Below are 24,087 nucleotides of genomic sequence, written 5' to 3' on the forward strand. Positions count from 1 at the left end.
ATTGAGACAAAGAAAAATGCAAACAACTCCCTCAGTATTTGCATGATGGTATCTAAGCCCAGAGCAGAGGAAGCAAGTGATGAGATCCAGGGTCTGGGTGTCAGCTCTGTGACAATTTTCACCAATATGGCAGCAGACACTGTGGATCTCCAGTTAACCATTCACTGCAGAAATAAAAACTTGTAAGCTTAATAGCTCTTAGACATACATAGCAATAATGACTATATGGATCCTCTGGAACTCACCAAACAAAACTACCCAAGAGGTTCATAGAAGTCTACACTACAGTCCATATCTTTTATAGCTCCTTTCTGTAGAGTGATTCATGCTCTGAGGAGGGAAGATGATCTTGGCTAAAACTTAGTTCTGTGTGGAAAACCACATATATCAGAGACTCAAGGCTAACTAAATAGACCTGCCTTGCTTCTGGGATGGGTCTATAAAGCCATAGTGACTATCAAAAGGTTAGAACCATCAGGAGCAACACTTGGCCAGCACTGTGGTGGGTGTTTCACTTATTTTAAACCAGTTGAAATTATTCCAATTTCCCTATATTCTGTTCACTGTTATTGATGGTCCAATGAAGTATGAGTAACCCAGATGTCCCTCCATCTGACCATTTGTTGGCTTTTTATACTCAGGAAATTATATCTAAGAACTGCAGTATGGATGTCACCCACATATGCACCCTGAAATGCAGCCTGTCACAGTATATCATGCAGACAACTTGCCCTCAACTCTCTTTGCCTTGAATGTTGCGTGTTCTCAGACATGCTAATATTTACTTCCCTAACAGTAAAGGTTGCTTCCTGAGAGGACTTCTAGCCTCATCCAAGTAAGGCGGAGAGGTGAGGGATAGAAAGGAGGGAAAATTTGCTCCTCTAAGCTGTGCTGTGCATTGAAAGACAGGGTGCATTTAGTTGTCAGGGTGTCCACTACAGTTTTCATTCTTACTTTATAAGAAAATGTAGACAGAAGAAAATGAGTTCAGTAAACTTTTGACCTGGGAAGATGGCAGAGTAGCAACGCAGTACTTACTGTTGGTGTTCAGGCTCCCTGCTGACTTCCCTTCCAGTGTCTGCAGCGGTGGTGACCACTGAGCAGGTTTGGGTAGTTTCCCAAGATATGAAATATCAAAATCTTCAGAGGGAGCTCCCACCAGAACTTACCCCAAAAAATAGCTGACCACCTGGGTCTGAAGCTAGGTAAGGTGGTGACTATGAAATTCAGCAACCAGGAGACCTGTGTGGAAACTGGGGAAAGTGTTTGTGAATAGGATGTCTACATTGTCCAGAGTGGGTGTGGTGAGATAAATGATAGTCTAATGGAGCTTTTGACCATGATTAATGCTTGCAAGACTCCTTCAGCGATCTGTGTTACTGCCATAACCCTATGCTTCCCTTATGCCTGCCAAGATAAGGATAAGAGCCAGGCTCCAATCTCAGCTAAGCTTATTGTGAATATGCTTTCTGTAGCAGGTGGAGATCATATTATCACCATGGACCTACATACCTCTCAAATTCTGGGTTTCTTTGACATCCCAGTGGACAACTTATATGCGAAGCCAGCTGTCCTAGAGTGGATATGAGAGAATATATCTGAGTGGAGAAACTGTACCATTGTCTCACCTGACGCTGGTGGAGCCGAGAGAGTGACCTCCATTGTGGACCCATTGAATCTGGATTCTGCTTTGATTCACAGGAACAGAAGAAAGCCAATGAAGTGGATCACATGGTACTAGTAGGAGATGTGAAGGATCGTGTGTATACTTGTGGATGACATGGCTGACACTTGTGGTACAACCTGTCATGTTGCTGATAAACTTCTCTCAGCTGGAGCTACCAGAGTTTATGCCATCCTTGACACATGGAATCTTCTCTGGTCCAGCCATTTTTTGCATCAACAATGCATGCTTTGAAACAGTGGTAGTTACTAATACCATACCTCAGGAGGACAAGGTGAACCACAGCTCCAAAATACAAGTGATTGACATCTCTATGATTCTTGCAGAAGCCATCAGATGAACCCAGAATGAAGAATCTGTCTCCTACCTTTAATCCATGTTCCTCTATAATATAATAACTTCTGGAGCATTTTAAAAATAAAACCAATCCCTTGTTTTGTTTTTGTTTTGTTTTGGTATTGATGAGTTCAGAAGAAGAGCCAGTTTGCTTCAATAGCTTTTTACATCCCACATTAACTATATTAAAATTTATCCTAAATTGGAGAAAGAGAGATTGCTATTAACTGCTCGGGTGCCTTACCCCATTATTGGATTCTGACTTTTTTGTTTATTTTGTGAGCTTTGCAGCTTTAAGTTGAGCTCAGCTGTTGAAAGATGTGGCGACCATTAAGAGAGTGTTCCACAAGGTTCTGAGGATGGGACTTACAAAGCTCACCATGAAGGAGCTTTGAGCTGGTTTGTAAAACCTAAAGAACCAATAAAGTCTGGTATCTCGTCTCTGCTATTGTTTTGTCCCTACCACAGCTGTGGAAAGTGTAGCCCATCTACCTTTGATCCTGGAGACTCTGGATTAGGTGATCTTTAGAAAAGCCCCTCTGTCCCACAGCAAGCTGTATCATATTTAGGTGAAACTAAGGCTTACTGAGCCCACAGAATGATGTGCTTGGTGTAGATTATATTTGTGAATGTTTTCTGCCATGATGAAACAAGTATTATCGGCCAATTATAATAAGACTGAAATACCTCTTTCGAAGCCGAGTCTATTGAGGCAGTAGAGTTTGAATATGAGCTATGGTCTATATGCTTTCAATACTCAAGAGTTCAACTAAATAAATAGCCAATGAACTTACTATGACAAGGACAAGAATGTTTGTTGTAATTTGTACCCATTCCAGTTGAACATGCCTGGATGTCAATTATGAAGACCATTCAGTAGTCATTCAGACCCATTTATTCAAGAAATTTTAGCCTTTTAAGCTATGCATAGTGGTTCACACATTAATCCTAACATTCAGGAGGCAGAAGCAGGCAGATCTCTGTGATTTTAGGCCAACCTGGTCTACATAGTGAGTTCCAGGACAGCAAGTGCTACACAGTGAAACCCTGTCTCAAACAAACAAACAAACAAACAAAGGAGTTTTAGCCTTTCACTCTCATTCTATAAATAAATACTAATCATCTCTAAGATGAATACTAATCATCTCTCAGATAACAGGTCATAGTGCAAAAGAAAGAGGAGACATAAGAAGTGAAGAATAAGTCTAGACATCTAGTTCCTCAAAACAAGCTGACCTCTGGGAATATCTCAGTTTACACATCCCAAAATAGACAGGCCTCAAGGACAGAAACATAAGTGAACTGGGAATACAGTACATACTCACTTTTGAGTGAATGTTAGCTATAAAGTACATGATAACCACTCTACAGTTCAGAGCCCATGAAGCCAAATAACAAGGAAGACCCAAGGGAAGATGCCTGAATCTTTTTAGAAGGGGAAATAGATATTGTATAGATGGAGGGATGAAACTGGATTGGAAAGGAGATGGGGAGCGAACAGGACAAGGGTATTAGGTATAGAGAGAGCAGGGGAGAGAGAAAGGAAGTTGGTTGTTGGCAGGGAGTGAATCCCTAGGATGTGCCAGAGACACCTGACTTGGGAAAATGACCAGAGAGTCTCTGGGGTGACTCTACCTGAGACTACTAGCAGTGGGGGATAGGAAGCCTGTAGTGGACACCTCCTATACCCAGGCAGAACTTCCAGTAATGGGATAAGAACAGCAGTCCACCCACAAAATCCTCCATCCAAAGTGTGTCATGCCTAAAAGATGTGCAGGGACAAAGATAGAAAAAAGTCTGAGAGAATGGCCAACCAATGACTGGCCCAACATGAGACCCATCCCATGCATAAGAACCAATCCATGGCACTCTTTTTTTAAGGGACATTTAACTGGGCTGGCTTACGAGTTCGGAAGATCAGTTCATTATCATCAAGGCTGGAAGCATGGCAGCATCCAGGCAGGCATGATGTAGGAGGAGCTGAGAGCTCTACGTCTTCATCTGAACGCAGTTAGTGGAATACTCAATCCCTGACACTCTTAATGATTCTCTGTTATGCTTGCATACAGGAGCCTCTAAGAGGGTCCACCCAGCAGCCAATAGAAATAGATGCAGAAAGTCACTGTCAAACATTAGGTGGAGCTTGGGGAGTCATATGGAAGAGTTGGGGAAAGTTCTGAGGGACCTGAAGAGAACAGAGACTTCACAGAAAGATGAACAGAGTAAACTAACCTTGGAGGTTCCCAGAGACTAAACCATTAACTAAAGAACAAGCCTGGGCTAGACCTAGGTCCCCTGTAAATATGTAGCAGGTGAGCAACTTAGTCTTCATGTGGGTCCTCCAACAAATGGATTGGGGCCTGTCTCAAATCTGTTGCCTGCCTGGGGATCCTGGTCCCCTATCTGCACAACCTTTATCTGGCCTCAGTGGGAGTGAATTCACATAGTCTTGCAGTGACTTGATATGCCAGAATATCTTGATGCCCAGTATATTTGTGTGTGTGTGTGTGTGTGTGTGTGTGTGTGTGTGTGTGTGTGTGTGTGTGTCCCTCTCTTCTCAGAGGAGAATGGGAGGGGGGAGAACCCTTCTGAGGCAGGGAATGGGAGGAGAAGCTGTGATAAATTAATTAATGGAAAAAAGAAATAAATTAAAGAGGGATTATATATGATCATGAATTCTGGAGATGACAGTCATAGATGGTATATCTAGAGGACATGGAGAAACAATTAGTTTTAGGTGATGTGAATGGAGGTGGTAGATGGTGATGATGAAGGTGGTAGATAAAGAGTGAAGTAGTGGGTAGTGAAAGTGTGTATCCTTGATTGCTGTGAAGAGGAGGGATAGCTCAATCATATGGTGGTTCTAGTTTTAGTTTTGAAGGAACTAAAAATGTGTGGGTTTTTGTGTACACACACACACACACACACACACACACACACACAAACAAACAAACACACATATAACTTGGGGGTATAATTCTTCACCAAAATATCACAAAACAGTCTCTAAGCTACATACTAACATTCTTTTCTGAAAACTCTTGAGCCAGGTTCAAATCAGCCTCAGCACCAATGTCTTCTATGTTCCCACTAGCATACCCATTAAGCCCTACTTAAAGCATTCTACTGCTTTGTAAATCCAAAGTCCCCAAATCCACATTCTTTTGAATGAAAACATAGTGAGGCCTATCACACTCCTGGTACCAACTCCTGGTTCTAACTTCTGTCTTATTTAGGGTTTCCATTGCTGTGAAGAGACAACCATGCCTAAGGCAACTCTTACAAAGGGAAACATGTAATTGAGGCTGGTTTACAGGTTCATCCTTTGTCATCATAGCAGGAAGCATGGCCGTGCACAAACAGGCAGGACACTAGAGGAGCTGAGAGTTCTACATCTTCATCCAAAAGAAGCCAGAGCATCTTTCAGGCAGTTAGGTGAGGGTCTTTGAGACACCCACACAGGGACACATTTCCTCCAACAAGGCTACACCTATTCCAGCAAGGCTATACCTCCTAATAGTGCCACTCACCGGACCAAACATATTCCGACCACCACAGTGGAGGTGTGGCTGCAGCTCACTGTCTAAGCAGATACATTCATGGATAAAGGACTACACATCATGTTTTGACACATTATCATTTTTATTGAAGGTTGGGTTTTTTCTTTCATTGATTATAGAAGTCACTCATTTTTGCCCAACAAAATAGTGAGGATGACTGTCTCCATTACATCCACAACATACACAAGACCAGAGCCATGTTTATGTTTCTCACATCCAGGCTGAGATCTGCTCATTGGAAGTGACTAAGTACCTCAGCACAATAACCTTTGGCCCCTTGAACTTGATGGAGGGTAGCAGAACAAAACAGTGTATAGAAATACACTGAGCCTGATGTGATAATTGACTTCTTGTGGGGAAGAGAGGGGAGAAGAAATTCAAGTATCTGCACCTTTGCTAAATGCAGATATCTATAACTGGGCAATTTCTCAGTCTCCACAGACTCCCTGTCCCTCGTTTCTTCCTCTTGATGGACTATAAATGCTAGATCCCTTTTCCTGTAACTCACCTCAAGTATGGATTTGTGATACATGAGCATAAACCTACTGAAGAATTTCTATGGGGTTTGCTTTCTTTACACATGGAGTCAAACAAAAAGCCAGGTTGTAAGTAGGCTGTAATTCTGTACATACACTGTGTGGAGTTTTGGAAGTGCAAGGTGCAATTTTATCACCAAACACAGTCATATCCCATCAATGAATTGAGAAAATTTACCTTTTTAGTTCTCAGTGCATTGGGCAAACCCATGGAATTTACTGGAATCGAGTGACTTCTCTCTTTCTCTTGTTATCTTTAATTGTTCCACTTTTAAATGCAGGTCATTCATTTTGTCCTGAAGAGAACCAACACACACCCAGAACTCTGCTGTAATGACATCAAATAGTACTGACAGGTTTGCTCTGTTGACCCCTGAGTATTTCTAAGTTATTCCTAGCAGCTGAACCAGTTTCTAGAGTAAATAAGAATATGTTAGGTTAGCAGGTTAGCAGGATGAACTCATAGCTTCCTGATGAGACTAGCTAGAATTGCCTTGATATTTTAATCTTGGTCTAAAATGTTGATTATGCACTTAGGAGTCATGTTTTACTCATCCTCAACCAAAGAACAAGGTCATTATCACAATTTATAATGGAATGACTCACAGAAGATCTCAAAGGGTTGCTGACTTAGAGAACTGAGAAACTGTCAAGAACAAGCAAAGTCTGAGAAACATATAGTAAAAAAAAAAAGGTCTGATGATTTAGTGTCCTGTGAGGTCCTGAAAGGGACTAAAAGGAATAGTTAGAAATTAAGAGGGTCTGAATTCAACTGTAGGCTTTAACTACCAGTAACTTATCAAGGTTTATTGAGCCATTGTGCCAACAACATGGTTGTAAATGATCGGGCCTCTGTAAGCAGCAGCTGGAGTGGGAAGATGTTCCATTTTCTGTGATGTGTTCAATTTATACCTAAAATTGTTGCAAAAAATCATAACAAAGCCAATTTTCAGAACAAGTAAATGAATATTTAATTTGCCTACCCATCAGTAGGAAAACAGCCGATATCTCATTGAAGACAGCTGGAAGAGCTTGTAGGATCCCTGCTCTTCATGAAGCCACTGGAGGGAAAAATGGACCATTGAAAATGAAGGTTTCTTCCAAAATATTTGGCTTGAGGATGAAGCAATTCATTGAAATACAAATCAGTAATGAAGCCAAGGAAAAGGTTATAAAGTTCCCAGAGCCTACATGTAACAGAGTACCACCTAGGTCAACACTTTATGTCCATGAAAAATGCAGCATTATTTTGGTAAGCCAGATAAAGTTTGAGGTGTTTCCACAGAAGTTAGCCTACTTCTTTTTTTTTTAATTTTATTTTATTGAAAATTAATATTTCATACAATATATTCTGATAACGTCCTCACATCTCCTTTCAGATTCTCCTCATATCTCCTTTATTTTTTTAAATGACTTTATTTTACAAAACAAAGATAAATGTACAGATTTTAAACATTGTTTGCTTAAAATTATATATTTTTGTCAGTACTGTTTTTTCAGATATTAAAATAATTTTTACATAAAACTATGTGAATATATTTTTTAGTCAGTACTTGATTTTTTCAAGGGCTTGACAGTATGCATTGAAAACCTAATAGTTACAATGAGCATAAAGTACATGCAAAAAAAATCGCAACATGGAAATAGTCAAAGTCTTCTTGTTTTGTAAATATATATATATATATATATATATATATATATATATATATATATATATATATATATATGTTTTCTTTATTTCTTGGACTTCATACAGTCTGTGAGTTGTTTCTGGGGGAGTGCAAGCCTCTGGGGTTACCATCCCAATATCAGTGACTGCATATATGTCTGTTCTTTTGTGACTGGGTTATCTCACTCAGGATGATATTCTCTAGATGCAGCCATTTTCTTAAGAATTTGGTTAAGTCACTGTTTCTGGTGGCTGAGTAGTATTCCATTGTGTAAATGTACCACAACTTTTGTATCCATTCATCTTCTGAAGGACATCTGGGTTCCTTCCAGCTTCTGGCTATTATAAATAGAGCCGCTATGAACATTGTGGTGCATATATCTTTGTTGTGTATTAAAGTGTCTCTGGGGTATATGCCCAGAAGTGGAATAGCTGGGTCTTCAGGTAGTACTATATCCAATTTTCTGAGATATCGCCAGGCTGATTTCCAAAGTGGTTGTATTAGTTTGCAACCCCACCAACAGTGGAGAAGTGTTCCTCTTTCTCCGCAGCCTCGCCAGCATCTGCTGTCATCTGATTTTTGGATCTTGGCCAATCTGACTGGTGTGAGGTGGAATCTCAGGGTTGTTTTGATTTGCATTTCCCTGATGGCTAAGGATGTCGAGCACTTCCTCAGATGTTTCTCGGCCATTTGGTGTTCCTCAACTGAGAACGTTTTGTTTAGCTCTGTACCCCATTTTTTAATAGGGTTGTTTGATTCTCTGGTGTCTAGCTTTTTGAGTTCCTTGTATACCTTGGATATTAGGCCTCTATCTGATGTGGTGTTGGTAAAGATCTTTTCCCATTCTGTAGGTTGCCATTTTGTTTTCTTGACAATGTCCTTAGCCTTACAGAAACTTTGCAATCTCATTAAGTCCCATTTGTTAATCTTTGACCTTAGAGCTTGAGCCATTGGTGTTTTGTTCAGAAAATTTTCTCCTGTGCCTATGTGTTCTAAGGTTTTCCCTACTTTCTCATCTAATAGTTTCAGTGTATCTGGTTTAATGTGGAGATCTTTGATCCACTTACACTTGAGCTTTGTACAAGGAAATAAGAAAGGGTCTATTTTCATTCTTTTGCATGCTGAGTGTCAGTTGGACCAGCACCATTTGTTGAATAGGCTGTCCTTTTTCCATTGAATGTTTACTGTTCCTTTGTCAAAAATCAGGTGACCATATACATGAGGGCTCATTTCTGGATCTTCTATTCTATTCCATTGATCCACATGCCTATTTCTGTACCAGTACCATGCAGTTTTCAGCATAATTGCCTTGTAATATAGCTTGAGGTCAGGGATAGTGATTCCCGCAGATGTTTTTTTTTTTTTTTTTTTTTTTTTTTTTTTGTTGTTGAGGATGGATTTAGCTATTTTAGGTCTTTTGTTATTCCATATGAAATTGCACATTGATCTTTCCAGTTCCATAAAGAACTGGGTTGGAATTTTGATGGGGATTGCATTGAATCTGTAGATTGCTTTTGGTAGGGTGGCCATTTTTAAGATGTTGATCTTTCCAATCCATGAGCATGGGAGATCTTTCCATTTTCTGAGATCCTCCTCAATTTCTTTCTTTAGAGTTTTGAAGTTCTTGTCGTACAGGTCCTTCACTTGCTTCGTTAGAGTCACACCAAGGTATTTCATAGTTTTTGTGACAATTGTGAAGGCTATCTTTTCCCCAATTTCTTTCCTCACATGTTTGTCCTTTGAATATAGGAAGGCTATTAATTTGTTTGAGTTAATTTTATATCCAGCCACTTTGCTCAACTTGTTTATCAGCTGTGGAGTTCTCTGGTGGAAGTTGTGGGGTTGATTAACTACACTATCATGTCATCTGCAAATAGTCATGTTTTTACTTCTTCCTTTTCAATTTGTATCCCTTTGATTTTCTTTTGCTGTCTAATTGCTCCTGCCAGGATTTCCAGTACTATGTTGAATAGGTAGAGAGAGAGTGGGCAGCCTTGTCGAGTCCCTGATTTTAGTGAGATTGCTTCAAGTTTCCCACCATTAAGTTTGATGTTGCCTGTTGGTTTGCTGTATATTGCTTTTATTATGTTTAGGTATGGGCCTTGGATTCCTGTTCTTTCCAAGACTTTTAACATGAAGTGGTGTTTGATTTTGTCAAAGCTTTCTTAGCATCTAGTGAGATGGCCATGTGACTTTATTCTTTGAGCTTTTTTATATGGTGGATTACATTGATGGATTTCTTTATATTAAACCATCCCTGCATCCCAGAGATGAAGCCTTCTTAATTATGGTGAATGATCGTTTTGATGTGTTCTTGGATTCGGTTTGCAAGTATTTTGTTGAGTATTTTTCCATCAATATTTATAAGTGAGATTGGTCTGAAGTTTTCTCTCTTTGTAGGGTCTTTGTGTGGTTTAGGAACGAGGGTTATTGTAGCCTCAAAAAATGAGTTAGGTGGTGTCCCATCTGATTCTATTTTGTGGAATAGTTTGGAGAGTATTGGTATTATGTCATCAATAAATGTCTGATAAAACTCTGCTCTGAACCCATCTGGACCTGGGGTTTTTTTGGTTGGGAGGCTTTTGATGACTGCTTCTATTTCTTTAGGTGTTATGGGATTATTTAGATGGTTTACCTGGTCCTCGTTTAACTTTGATATCTTGTATCTGTCTAGGAATTCATCCATTTCCAGATTTTCTAGCTTTGTTGAATATAGAGAAGTTAGCCTACTTCTTAATATTGTGTCTTCATAGAACTTCATACTTGAAAGTTAACAACTTGGGAATTAATTCTTATCTTTCATTAGCTTCTGTTTAGCCAAATAGGTAAATAGGAATAAAATCTGAGCCCCTGTAGAATTATCTCACTTAGCCTCAGGTATGAGGCTGTAGTAGCTACCTCAAAATGCCTGCAGGTCTTTCTTGGATACCAACAAGTTACTGTGCACTCTGTAGCTGTAGGGGCAGAAGTAGGAACAGAATTTAAGAATTTCAAGAAAGCCAATGTTGACAGAGCTTAGTGGGACAGGCCTGTTCTCTTTGCTTCCAAGAAAGCTGAAGCAAAAGAAACAAAAATTCTGTGCCAGACTGGGCCACTTAAGGAAACCATGGTATAAAAAAATAAAAGCTAAAAGGAGAAATATGGCAGAAATATGGCTTAGTGATAAAATACTTGCCTACCATGAGTTAAGCTATAGCTTTGAACACAAGTATCACATAAAAGAATATTGGTGGTAGATATATAGATAGATAAACAGACAGACAGGTAGATAGATAGAAGAAAGGAAGAAAATAAAAAGGAAAAGGAATCAGATCTTAGCTACAGTACAGATGTACAGATATGGTGGTAGAGGATCACCAGGACATCAGAGTTGCTTGATATTGAAAGTGCTTGGCACAACCTCAGCTTCCCAAACTTGAGCTAATATAGGGATAAATAGGGAGCTAATAGAAGGATGACCTTAACAGCATTAACATGAGACATTCCATCCTCAAAAACAAGCTTGTCTGTGTTCTCAATGAGAACACAGATACATTGTAGACAAATATCTTTATTCCACCTGGAAATAAACAGGGCAGTGAGGGCACAGATTCCCCCATATATAGTTTATATCCAAAATAAAAATACAGGACATTAAAGTATCATTGATCTCTAGAAAGTCTGGGAAGAGCAGAGATATGTTGGTGTAATGTGTTTTGCATCTGCTATCATCTGCTTAGGTTCCTTATCTGTAAAACAGCTGATACACATTAGGCAGTATTGTATTGTTAGGATAATCAAAGGTCATATGGGAGCATTCTCTTTAAATGAAGGCTTGTATATTATACACACAATCTGTCCTGTTAAATGAAGCTCCCAAGTAATAGAGCCTATAGGTCTGTCACATCTTAGTCTGAGGAGACCAGGTGAGAGGGTCTTGGCCGGAGCAAGCACTCACTATAGCGTTCTGGTTTCCTGATATACAAATGGATACACACTTTCCCATTTATATTAGAAGAAATTTCTCCTGCGAGGAAAACAACATGCTCCATTCCAAGATAAGAACCCCCTTGCTGACTCTGGTACTCCAGAACGCCAAACCACTAAAATCCTTCCAGCTGCACTCCCTGCACTGGGCTTCCTCCAGGCAAAGATTTTGATTTTCTTTGGTTTTGTGAATTTTATTTATTATTGGTCTGAGTAACCTTGTTTCATGAGACTAATTATTCAACACGTTACAGTTCACAGAAGGGGCACATCTGGAGTAAAATTTTTAATGTATCTGAATACATATTCTTTAAAAGTTGCTTGTGAATGCTCTGGGTCTTTTGCCTGAAGCTATGCAGCATTTTCAGATACAAAAGCACGTTTGAGGCATTAGCTTTATAATTTGCCTCAATTCCAAATGTATGTCTTAGAGCAGCATTTTTTCAACCAGTTAGCCAGAACCCCTTTTAAAGTATTGAATGGCCCTGCCACTAGGGTTACCTAAGGCCATCAGAAAACACAGATATTTACATTGTGATTTATAACAGTAGCAAGAATTCACTTATGAAGTATCAATTAAATATTTTTATGGTTAGGGGGCTCACCACAACATGAGACACCATATTAAAGGGTCACAGCATTAGGAAGGTTGAGAACAACTGTCTTAGAGTTAACACAGCTTCTAGAAGAATGTGTCAGTTTATTATGGTCTAAGAATGAGCAGCAGTATTTTAATAGAAACTTAACATTCGAATGAAAACATAAGATTGAAGATTAAAGACATATTCAGGCCCCAGAAACACGTTCCAAGCTTATTGGGAACTTATTGAAGTACCTCAAGATAGCCATCCTAAATGGATCTTCTTTTTAATTATTTATTTATTTATTTATTTATTTATTTATTTATTTATTTATTCATTTATTTAACTATTTACTTTACATCTCACTCACTGCCCACCTCCCACAATGCCTTCCCCCTCCCCTCCCCTTCCCCCTCCCACAATGCCTTTCCCCTACCTCTACCCCTACTCCTCCCCTTTCCCCTTCCCCTCCCCTTTCCCCTTCCCCTTTCCTTTCCCCTTCCCCTCCCTTTTCCCCTTCCCCTCCCCTTTCCCCTCCCTGTCCCCTTCTCCTATGAGCAGGTACTTCAAGTCTCTCTGAGGCTAGGTGCTTCCTCTCCCACTGAGTCCAGACAAGGCAGCCCAGCTAATAGAACATATCACACGTACAGACAACAGCTTTTGGGATAACCCATGTCCCAGTTGTTCAAAATCCACTTAAATATCAAGCTGCACATCTTCTACATATATGCAAAGAGGCCTAAGTTCAGCCTGTGTATGTTCTTTGGTTGGTGGTTTAGACTCTAAGAGCCGCAAGGGTCCAGGTTAGTTGACTCTGTCGTTCTTCCTGTGGAGTTGCTGTCTCCCTCAGGGACCCATAATCCTTCTTCCTATTCTTCTATTAGAGTCCTCAAGCACTATTTGGCTGATGGTGTCTACATCTGTCTGAATCAACTGCTGGGAGGATCATCTCAGAGGACAACATGCTTCTATCTGCAAGCATAACAGAGTATCATTAATAGTGTTAGAGACTGGTGCTTGCCCATGGGATGGATCTCAAGTTGGCCATTCCCCCAGTTTCTGCCCCTTCCCCCGTGCCTGCATTACTTGTAGACAGGATAAATTTGGGGTGGAAGGTTTTGTAGGTGGGTTGGTGTCTCTACCACGCCATTTGGTTTCCTATCTGGCTACCGGAGGTAGCCTCATCAGCTTCCATATCTTCAATGCTGTGAGTCACAGCTAAGGTCATCCCCACTGATTCATATATGCCTCACTTATCCTAGGTCTCTGTCTCATCCTGGAGATGCCCTCCTCACATCCCCCTTGACCCTGTCGGTGACAGATTTTAATTTATTTTTATAGCCACCTCTGCTGTCCTTCCTGATGCCTGATCATGAATCCTCCATCTCTCTCCTCATCCCCCTCCATCCAAGTTCCCTTATTCTATCTGGATTTAATGACTACTTTATTCCCCCTTCTAAGTAAAAATTAAGCTTCTTCATCTTGAGCCTTCCTTCTTGTTTAGCTTCTTTACAAATCCTCAACTATTTAGTTCTTGGAACTCTTTTCACTGTATTGTGGCAGGGGGCAAAGCTTCTACAAATTAAATTTCCTTACATATTTAAACAACAACAGTCAGGGTTGGTAGTGCAAACCCATCTGTCCAGTGCTTCAGAAGGGGAGGAGGAAATGTTAAGCATTCAAACTCATCCTCATGTACATAGAGAATTTGAGGCCTGACTAAGCTATAATAGGACCCTGCATCTAAGAAAAAAAATCAGAGGACGCTAAATCCCATGTGGCTAGCACAAATGGAGAATGGTCTCCTCAGTGATGATAAAGATCAGAAGTCTAGAGTCAAGTGGGTCTGTAAGCTGAATAGCATACTCGTCTGCAATTTACCAATAATACCCAGGATTAACCTGTTCAACAGCAGTGCTCTCTGGTTTAATATCTAATGTTTCTCTTTCAACACATCAAAAAATATTCTATGGCTCATATGTTAAAATATAAAAAGAAATATTTCCTCTGTTTTTACTGACCTCTTATCTTTATTAATTCTAAATTTATTTTGTTTGTGCTTCGCTTTATCCAACGAAGATGAAAAGAAATGAGTGGATTTCTAGATTCGTCCAAATCACCAAAGTTAAAGAAAAAAGGAGATCAACAGCTTAAAGAGATTCAAAACAAACAGGGAGATGGGTAGTGAGATAAAATGTCTCCCAACCCAAAAAAAAAAAAAAAAAGAAAACTCAGGTCCAGATGGATTCACAGAAGAATTCTACCAGGTTTTCAAAGAAGATCTGCAGACAATATTTTCATATTGTGCAAAAAATTAAAAACAGAAGTTGCACTTTCAAACTTCTTCTGTGAAGCCAGTATTACTCTAAGACCAAACTAAGGAAAGACACAGCAATAAGAAAACTACAGGCCAATACCCTTCATCCATCTAAGTCCAAAAGTCTTTAATATAATATTTACAAACTAAGTGTAGGTATGCATTTAAAAGATTATCTACCATGATCAAGTGGGTTCTGTCCTTAAGCTGCAGTTTAACATATGCAAGACAATAAACATAGTAAATCATATAAGGAGACTTAAGTGTTTATAGGAGCGTAGACCCAAGCTCTAGTCAATTTGAGACATCCTAGGTCTTAGCCCTTCCCATATCAGATGACTTTAATGTCCCCAAGTTGTGTCTATGTCACTTAGTTATTACTCTAGTGTTCTTTCCTTGGGCCACGTGCCAGAACAACGTGCCACATGTTCATTCATCTGAGCTTGATCTTCAACCCTTGCTCCTTCCAGGGAATCAGATAATGGAAGGCCCTGTGGGAGTGGTGGGTGGTGTGGACTGGTCATCTGGATTCCCGGGTTAATATGAGGATGCTAGTCAATGTGGAGTTCTGTTCCGCTTTGGCAAGAAATCCCACAGAAATCTGAACTGTTGATATGAGCCAGAGCAGCAAAGTCAGGGATAAGGTTCACTAAGGCTACAGTTCCATTCCACAAGTCTGACAGAGCAGAATTCTCGATGTCCTTTTTGATGAGGACAGGGGTTACATACAGGCAGGGAGATGCCATCTAGAGGAAAAGCCATTTCCATACAAAACAGAACAGTGTGTGTTCCTGGCATCATGGGATACTTTGACTTATTTAACTCTGACCAAGAAAGGACATTAAAATAGTTAAGCATTCTTCTCACTGATTTTTAAGAGTGGGTTTTGCATCCCTTTCACCAGTGAATTTGACTTTCTCCTTATCCCCAACCTCATCATAACTTTGATTAGTTGTTTTGTTGATCTATGATTCTAGCTGCAATGAGATGAAATCACAAAGTTGTTTTAATTCACACTTCCCTGATTGCTAAGGATGGTTAACCCTTATTAAGACCAGTCTTTTATTGATTCTTTGTGAATTTTACATCGTGCACCCCAATCCCTTTCATCTCCTCATTCCTTCCTACCTACTCTCTGCTCTTAAAACCAACCCTCAAAAGAGAAAAAGAAAAAAGAAAACTCGCTGTGGAAACTGTATTGTGTCACAGTGGGTGCCACAGTATATCCGCATTTCTTCAGTTGCAAATGGTCATTGCAATGAGTCTTGGGTCTGTTTTGAGGCCTCTGGCTTCTGTGACACTATCAACACTTGATCCACACCAGGACCTGTATTGTTGTTGCTCTGTGTCATGGAGATCCTGCAGCTTTGTTTCTATAGGACCTGCTCTTTCACATGCTCCAGCAGTTCATAGATGAGGTAGATGTTGGGGTGGGCCAACTCAGAGCCCTGGATCTGGGCCTGGATGGTAGCTGAGTTGGTCAGTCAGCCAGCGCTCCTGCACACACACCATGAGGGAGAGCTCTCCAGTACTGCCCTGGCCAGGTGAGCTCACCCAGTGCCACAGCCAGCAAGGAGCATAGCCAGATCTTCTCTAATGCACCAAAGTTGGCTCACCGATGCTCAGGCCAGCAAGCCAAGCTCTGTTGTGTTGCCCAGGAAAGGTGCAGCAGCCCCGGGGCTGGGTCAGCTTTCCTGCTTTCCTGCTCTCAGGGCTGGCTTAACCACGACAGGGACAACCATCTGAGCATTTCCTACTCAGTTTTTATTTTTTCTGTCGAGAACATTCTGGATTCTTACCACATTTTTAAATGGCTCATCTTCTTCCTTGATTCCTTGGAGTTTTTTTTAAGTTCTTTTTATATTCTAGATATGAATTCTCTGTCAGATGTATATCTTGAAAAGGTTCTTTTTCATCCCGTGTATTTCTTCTCCACTCAATTACTTGCTTCCTTAGATGAGCCATAGATTTTTGCTTTTATGAGGTTTCAGTTATCAGCTGTTGGCCTTAATTTCTTAGCAAATAGAGTCTTGTTCAGAAAGTCCTTTCCTACACCTGTATCTTGTAAGGTGCTTCCTAACAAAACAGCTAAATCTATAGGTTATAGATTTATAGGTCCAGGTCATATCATTCCTTGGCTGTGCCCAAAGTCCTCAACAGCATATTCCACAGATACTTGTTCAGCAAAGTTCATTGCTGCCCATTCACAACAGACAGAAAATGGGAACAATGTAAACTTCCTTCAACAGATGAACGGATACTGAAACTCTGGTATATCTACACAATGAAATGCTATCTAGCTGTAAAGAATAATGTAATTTTCAGGTAAATGGATGGACCCAGAAATGGTTATATTCAATGAGGTAACCTAGACCCAGAAAGATGAACAGACTATGTGTTCTCTCTCCTCTATGATTCCCAGCTCCAAATATACAACATAGGGTAAACATGGAAATGAAAAATCTATGAGGCCATATGTGAGAGGAGTTGAAAGGAATATAGCAGTTTAGAGGTGATATGGGAAGTGGAAAAATGGGGAGGCTTCAACTGGGGAGGACAGAAGGAGGTCAAAATAGAAGAGAGAAAATTAACACAGAGGTTATCTAATATTGCCTCAAGGAAACTTATTTTATACTTCCTCAAGATTATATATAAAATATGTAAATGTGTGTATATATACACACAACACACATATACACAAACACATACATACACACACAAGCACACACACACACACTCACAATTCTTAAGGAAATTAAGCCACTTGAGATGACAATGCTCACTAAAGAATCCTAAACTAACAAAAGTCCAGTACCAGGCATGAGAAAGCTCCTTTTCAGTGCTTGGTCAGAGTAGTCCACATGACTCACAAAACAGTATCGATTACAGATGTAGCCTTTTGTTTTTCTGCAGGAGTTGAAAGTGAGGCCCTATTGCTAAAACATTGCATATTTAGGACACAGGACTCAGATAATTCAGGCTGTATCTGACCTGAAAGCCTGTTTCTGTAGTCTAGCATCCATGGTTACAGATATTACAAGGCACATTGAAACAATCTGACCCAGCTGCAAATCTATGAACCATAACGGTGGCCAGTATTTCAAAATATACTAAGGTGCAATAAGGGCCAGTCACATGCCAGTGGCAACCAACAGTTAGCTAAGTGGACTTAAGGCCCATTTAAGAAAATGGGAACCATACTTGGAAGTGCAAGCTTAGCCTGATTCCCATGGCTTGTGTGGGTGAGGTCATGGAGCTTAGAAAAGAATCCATGACCATCACTTTGCCAGCCTACTTCCTTCTCACATTCTAAATCTTATCCTTATCCTCACAGATTGTGTAGTTATCTGCCCCTCATCAATGTCTCATTTAAATAAAATGGAGATCATGAGAAAGCCACAGGTGGACACAAAGCAGATATTAGCAGATTTTGGGGAGCCTACCTTCATGGATACATTACATCACAGTTCTCACCTCTGTGGCTCAGACAACATTTTGGAAGAGGGGCAGAAAGACCCAAGGGTACCAGGAAGTCTGCTGTGAGACAATCTTTTCTAGAAGTGAATGAATAAATAATATTGGAACAATGGTGATATTGTGGGACATGTTAACATGGAAAGGAAACTATTTCACAGGGTCTGATTCCTAGACAGAGACTACTGCTGACAGAAGATTTGTCTCTGCCAGGGATGAACTCTCTTACTGGTTGTCTGTAACTGAGCAGTCGGGCTTGAAATCACATACTCACAAATAATAAAACCTGACTCAGCAGTTGTATTTATATATATATATATATATATATATATATATATATATATGATTTATGCACAATATTATATATATACACATATACATATATACATATATGCACATATATATACATATATACATATATGTACACATATACACATATATACATATACATACATATATACATATGCATACATATATGTATATATATATATATATATATATATATATATATAATATATTATATATGTATAATAGGAGGTGTGGGTTTCTGAACAAGGTGGCAGTTGCCTGGAAAAAAGTGCATTATTAAAGTGGCTCTCAGAGGCTTTTCCTCTGGGTTCTCCAACATGCCTGGGCATCCATGGAGTTGCTGCTGGCACAGGACCTAGGAAATGATCTTCCTAGTCGCCCTGCCCTGTCCAGCACTGCCATGGAATAACTTTTCAGAGGAGTGTAAAAAGTTCTCTGTGTGTTGGAGAAAAACAACGCTGCTAAGCGAATCATTGACTTGCTGTCTATCAGTCATATGAGGCAGAAAGAAGGCCTTTCTTAATCCTACAAGACTTATGAATTAAACCTTCATCTGTATGGCCAAAACATTACTATGCTAATGACTCCAGGCTCTGGACATTTGCTGGCTCATGACTTCCAGATGCAGTTTCAGAAATGGCAGAGATGAAATTTCCCTCGTCCTTTTTGAAGCAGAAATTGAAAAGTATTGCCCAGAAAATCTTATAGATATCAAGAAGACTCTTGAACGAGAGGCACAGCCTTGTCAGCCATTGGTGATCTGGACAGACTGTGCCAGAGAAGGAGAAAACATTGGGTTTGAGATCATCCATGTTTGCAAGTCTGCATAGCCCAATCTACAGGAGCTGAGAGCCTGCTTCTCAGAGATCACACCACATGCTGTCAGGGCAGCCTGTGAAAGCCTGACTAAGCCTGACCGGAGAGTAAGTGATGCAGTGAACGTGAGGCAAGAGCTGGATCTGAGGGGCAGAGCTCCCTTCCATAGGATCCAGACCCTGCGGCTCCAGAGAATTTTCCCTGAGGTGCTGGCAGAGCAGCTCATCCGCCATAGCAGCTGCCAACTGAGCTCCCAACACTTGTCATGGAAAGGTTCAAGGCCATTCAGGCTTTTGTGCCTGAAGTCTTCCACAGAATTAAAGTGACACGTGACCACAAAGATGGGGCCGTGGGAAAAGATAGCGTCTCTTTAACCGCACAGCTTGTCTTGTCCTTTATCAGCTGTGTATGGGGGATCCCATGGTCACTGTGGTAGAGACGGGGTCTAAGCCAAAGAGCAAGTGGAGGCTCAGGCTTTGGACACCATAGAGCTGGAGAAACCGGAATCTCGGAAATTGAGAATAAATGCCAAAGAAACCATGAGGATTGTGGAAAAGCTCTACACACAAGGGTCCATTAGCTACCCTGGACAGAAACAAACATCTTTCCCAAAGACTTAGACCTGGTTCCATTGGTGGAACAGCAGACTCTGGATCCCCTCTGGGGGGAGATTTTACTCAGAACATTCTTGAGCGAGGTGGGCCCACTCCACAAAATGGGAGCAAATCTGATCAACCTACCCTCCCATTCACCCCACCAAATACACCAACAGCTTGCAGAGAGATGATCGCAACGGTACTAGTTTGTCGTTCACCATTTCCTGGCTTGCTGTTCTCAGGATGCTCAAGGGCAAGAGACAAGCATGGAAATCTACCTTGCCCAGGAGTACCTTGTAGCCCACAGCCTCATACTAGATGTGTCTATCTAGATGTGTCTCCGTATGAGCACTGGAGTGACAAGCTCCTCCCTGTCTATGAGCAAGGCTTCTGCTTTCAGCCCAGCACTGCAGAAACGGTGGATGGGGAGACTAGCCCACCCCAACTGCTTACCGAAGTCAACCTCATTGCCCTCATGGAGAAACATGGTATCGGTACTGATGCAACTCATGCAGAACACATGGAGACCATTAAACCCCAGATGTATGTGAAACTCACGTCCAACAAATGGTTTCTTCCTGGGCACCTGGGCATGGGACTTGTGGAAGGTTATGATTCCATGGGTTATGAGATCTCCAAGCCTGACCTCTGTGCTGAGCTCGAAGCTGACCTCAAGCTGATCTGTAAGGGCAAGAAGGATAAGTTCAGGCTCTAAGGCAGCAAGTGCAAAAATACGAACAGGTTTTCATTGAAGCAGTGGCAAAGGTAAAGAAGTTGGATGAGGCTTTATCTCAGTACTTAGGAGAAAGGACAGAGGTGGCTCAGCAAAAAGAGATCTACCCAGCCATGGCAGAGCCTGTTCAGAAGTGCCCACAGTGTAACAAGAATATGGTCCTTGAGACCAAGAAGAATGTGGTTTACTGACTCAGTGCTGGAGCCCAGCAGGGACAACAAGGTGTGTTCCATTTGTCAGCCACCCACTGTGTACAGGTTGAAGTTGAAGTTTAAACATGGTAGCCTTCCCCCAACTAAGCCCTGGAGCTTGCTGGCTGCATAGGTGGATGTGATGAAACTTTGAAGGAAATCTTCAGCCTGAGATTTTCACAGGCTCCACCACAAACTCACCAGCCCTTTGGCCACCTGCAGGCCAGCCAGGCCCACAATAGAATGGACAGCAGTCAGTATAGCCTGTCTCAGCCTCTGGTTAACAGACCTTCAAAGGCAGTGGTTCAAACCTTACTACCACCCACTGTTGCTGGTGAAAGCAACCCTGTGACCTGTAATTGTGGATTGTCCAAAAGTAGGGCTAGCAACTTTATAAGTGATTGCAATGTCTTCCTATGGGCTGACAGCAACCTTCCCACTAGAGGAGCCTCTCCCCTGCATCAAGTCCCCCCAGGAACTCTGTGGGATACCCGTCAGGCTTACGCAGTCACATGGATGGGTTTGGTAGCCTTGGTGGTGACAGTGATGGAGGTACATCTTGCCTATGTGGGCAGCCTGCTGTCACATGAACTGTACAGAAGGATGAACCCAGTTCCACACCTGTGCCAAGCCATGAGAACAGCAGTGTGGCTTCTTTCAGTGGGTAGAGTTTTGCAAGGAACAACCAGCATGGCCAGGAGGCAGAGGAGAAGCCCAGAGACGAGAGGCTGCAAGCAAAAAACAAAGAGCTGGTTTCTTAGATGCAAGGTCTACAGCAAAGAAGCCTCGGAAATGTAGACTTTGCCATCAGTCTGGACACACCCGGCCCTTTGTCCTCAGAACAGATGATGGCAGGTGGAGGAAGTTGCCTAACCAGAAATGAACTAAGTGGGACCAGGTGGCCATCCACTGTTCTGAAAACCTAGGGAAGTACTGGGCTTCAGAGTTGGCCTTCCCTTGTTGAGGAGTACCAAGACCAGACATGTCTAGAAAATCTGGCTGGCTCTGCTGGACATTGCTGCTTTGTCTGTGGCTCAGGAGAGACTCTGGCTGCTGCACTGGTGGAAACTGAGAAGATGGGCAGTCAGCCTGTAAGCAGAACTGACCTCAGAGCCCCGACATGGCCACTGCCTGTCAAGTGAGAAGAAAGGAGTGCTTCCCATCCCCCCAGCACAGGCTCTGGGCATCCTGGTGGGCCTTCTCTGGGAGCTGTTTGAGAAGTGGCTGCCCCGTGTATCTGCAGTGCAGAAGCTTCTGTTCATGATCCATTTAGGACACCCATGTCTCATGTGCCTTAATTTAAAAAAAATCCATAAAAAAATAATTTAAAAGTAGCTATCAATGTGGGACATGGGGAAAATAAGAGGGCTTCAAAGGAAGGTACATAGGAAGATCTGGAGTTAGGAAAAAGGAGATCGATATAATTCTATTTCAATTAAATCATGTGTGTGTGTGTGTGTGTGTGTGTGTGTGTGTGTGTTATATAGAGAGGGGGGGATCTTTCTACATAGTTCTAGATAGTCTAGAACTATGTAGACAAGACTGACTTAGAACTCAAAATGATCCACCTGCCTCTGAATTTTGAGTATTAGGGTTTAAAAACATGTGCTACTATTTCCACCTAAAAATCATAGACAGACAGACAGATATGCAGATACACATACATAAATAAATATACATAGCATAGTTAGTTGAGCCATGTGCATTAGTCACAGGTGAGAGAGTGACAGAAGACAGAAGAACATGCTTCCAAACAGAGGATAAGGGCACTGTCCACACGCCTCACAATGGCTTTTTGGAGAAAACGGGTGTTTAGTAACCTGTTGTTGAGCATTGAGGAAGTTAAATCCAGAAACATGGCTGCTCTGACAAGGGATCACACCCAAAATTCTTCCAGGTCTTTAAAACCAGTGTGCAGACCTCTTGTTATTTCAGGTGCTTCAAAGATATTTTTTACTTAATCTGTACCAACTATGATCTATACTAAGTCAATAATAGAGCTTTACAGGAATAAAAGCAGAAACTGTTCGAATTTGGGAATCTTTCTGGTTTTTTTTCTTTTAAAGTGTGACAATGTGGGGACTATGGGACTGTCTTCTTAGCTCTACTTTTCTCAAATCCTTTGCAATGACTCCGGTGGAAAGAGGATGCATTCAACTCAAAGACAAAGACAGGTCCAATAACTGAATCAGTCTCTTCATCTTTTCCAGTCACCTAAAACTGCTCTAAAAACCAGGCATTTGGACAATTTCATAGTACCGACAAACAGAACCAAACAAAAAGCTGTTTATAGAGGATGGCAGTCAGGAGTAATCTTCAAGACCAACTCAAACTTGGGACAACTTCTGTAGACAGGGGCACTGGTTTCATGTAAAACATAAAATAAAATCCCTACAATATAATTGGTATGTATAACATAAAAACAACTACTGTTAAGAAATAACTTTTGTTTTCATCTTGATGTGAGTAGTCACTGCAGTTCAGCCTGACAGCCCCCTCAAAGAAAGACCCACTGACTCAAACTCAGTCATGTGGTAGTGAAACTTAGTGCGACTCTTGGGAGGGTATTAAGGCACTGGGAATGGCACTTAGAGGGAACTGCCTCTTTGCTACAAGTTGAGCAGCTTTGCACCAGGTACAACTTTCTGCCTCACCTCAGGCCCAGAGAAATGCTTCTAATTGATCAGGGTCAGGAGTTCTAAAATATAAGCCGATATAAGACTTTTCTTTTCATTATTTACTTATCTCGGGCAATTATTTCATGGTAGAGAAGAAAAGCTATCTAATATAGAAGTTACATGTGCTTTCCATGTTTCAAAATAGTTCATAAATCATTTCAGGAAATAAAAATGTAGGTTAAATAAGCAGGTAAACTGGCTACCCCAACGGCAGTCCTATAGTAAATTCAACTATGTTTATCAAATGTATCCATGGTAATCAGACCTTATCTTTTTTTTTTCATTATTTGTCTTCCTTTTTTCAGTTTTAATTAGATACTCTCTGTATTTACATTTGAAATGTTATCCCCTTCCCCCACCCCACTTCCATCCCCCCCTCTCCCTTCACTTGTCTTCATGAAGGTGCAATAGATCCTAATAACCCTCTCCACCCCAATGCCTTGACATTCCCCTACATTGGGAAAACGTGCCCACCCTGGACCAAAAGCCTCTTCTCACATTGATGCCAGACACTGCTATCTTCAGCTACATATGCAACTGGATTCTTAGGTCTCTTAATGTATGCTCAATAGTTGGTGTTTTAGTTCATGGGAGTTTTGAAGAGTTTGGTTAGTTGGTAATATTTTCTTCCCATGAGGTT

The 24,087-nt window shown here is 41.1% G+C and overlaps 2 pseudogenes across 2 annotated transcripts; both read left to right on the forward strand.

The window, feature by feature from the left end:
• The first annotated feature begins 1,731 nt into the window (after positions 1-1,731).
• LOC308436143 (ribose-phosphate pyrophosphokinase 1-like) lies at positions 1,732-2,074 on the forward strand (annotated as a pseudogene). Its single transcript has one exon. The product of its transcript is annotated as a ribose-phosphate pyrophosphokinase 1-like (transcript).
• Positions 2,075-14,123: 12,049 nt separating this feature from the next.
• On the forward strand, positions 14,124-21,567 carry LOC308416838 (DNA topoisomerase 3-alpha-like; annotated as a pseudogene). Its single transcript has 2 exons — positions 14,124-14,181; positions 18,865-21,567. The product of its transcript is annotated as a DNA topoisomerase 3-alpha-like (transcript).
• Positions 21,568-24,087: the final 2,520 nt, after the last annotated feature.

The sequence above is a fragment of the Micromys minutus genome, assembly GCF_963924665.1.
Source record: "Micromys minutus genome assembly, chromosome: 1".
Lineage (NCBI taxonomy): Eukaryota > Metazoa > Chordata > Mammalia > Rodentia > Muridae > Micromys > Micromys minutus.